The sequence below is a fragment of the Apiospora kogelbergensis genome, assembly GCF_038363985.1.
Source record: "Apiospora kogelbergensis strain CBS 113332 chromosome Unknown utg000014l_segment0_segment0, whole genome shotgun sequence".
NCBI classification, from domain to species: Eukaryota; Fungi; Ascomycota; class Sordariomycetes; order Amphisphaeriales; family Apiosporaceae; genus Apiospora; species Apiospora kogelbergensis.
In genome coordinates, this window is record NW_027117431.1 from 22,317 (window position 1) to 23,833 (window position 1,517).

Genomic DNA, 1,517 nt, shown 5'->3' on the forward strand with positions numbered 1-1,517 from the left:
CCTCTGCTTTCAGTGATGTTCTTCACCCTGGAGAAGAATTGCTCGAACCATCGATCGGCCGCTTGCCTGGTATCAACGAAACTTGGTGCCACGCTGGCGATTCACTATCAGGCACTGCGTTTCACAGAGAAGATGCACGCTTCTACTCGTGCAACCTCACGCTTCGTGGGTGGAAAGCTTTGGCTTTTGATAATGCCTGCACATACTCGAAGATTTGAGACTTTCGTCAAAGATCTCATAGGTTTGAGGCATCAAAATCATTGCGACCAGTTTGTACGCCACGAAGCACTGTTGGTTGGCCCAGAAAGACTACGACAAGCGGAAATCGACTTCAAAATCTGTGTTGCCGGCCCGGGCGATATAGTGGTCACAAGACCAGGCCAGTATCATTATGTGGTAAATCTGACAACATGTTTTGCTGTTGCAATCAATTTCGTTCTCCCAGGGGAGAAGGCAATACCCGAGGATCTTACAGTGTGCCCAGCTTGTGGGCTGTATCCGATGAAAGAGAAGTATACTTCACTGAAGGTAGTTTCTCACATACCGGACGCACCCAGGCCAAGCACCAGAGGTTCAACTCATCGAACCTCTGCTAGACCATGGAAAGGCCAGCAGCCAAGGAGAAAAAGAGTACTGACCCTTACGCCCACGAACACGTCCCTTGAAAAGCGGATCACCAGGAGATCGGATGTCAGCGGCAATACACTCTCAAAGATCACAACTGAAAATACGCTCAAAAGACCAAGCGACAACTCTGCATTCTCCGCTTGACTGCCCTACATCCAGAAGTACGACCCGTCATGTGAGCTTCCAAGCTCAGGTCAGCTAGGCTTGAGTGCAGTAGTTCTCCGGCTATTCCTGGCTACTCAAAGTCGCTCTGCTGTGGCCTATCTTTGCGGCATAGTATCAGCCTGGAGACGCCAGGACTCCAGTGAGCTAAACGTTCTCGCAAGCAGTCAAGGTGGACCGCGACGCCTCCATACTCTCGCGACCCTAATCAACACCTTTGAAACTAAAGGAAACTTGAATTCGCTCATGGCCGTGCTCGCGAAGGTCGAATTCGCAGTTCATGTACAAAAACAAGTTTCACGGGAACGCCTATCTGATCAAGACTGGGACCTAGTCTGGAACGATATCGCTGACCCAGATGGCAGCCGAGAACCATTGGAACACCGGAATAGAAGGTCCGCAGAGTGGCGCAACATTGGATGGAAGATAAACCGATTTTCTCCTGGGCTGCTCTGTCTGGTCCCAGCAGTCAAAGCTCGTCCGTATCACGTTGGGTACTCTACTCTTGCCGGACTCAGTGATGAGGATGCCCAGCATTTAGAAACAATCGTGGCCTCAACCAACCTGGGTAAAGAGCTCTTGGAATTTGGGTCCGGACTGATCGCATCAGTACTTCGCGGCCATGACCTGCCTGAGTATATCTGGGAATATTCTTGCAACAGCGCCCTGCGCGAAGTTACAAATGATGAACTATTACAGTCGATTGCGCCATTTCCTGCGCTTTCCGA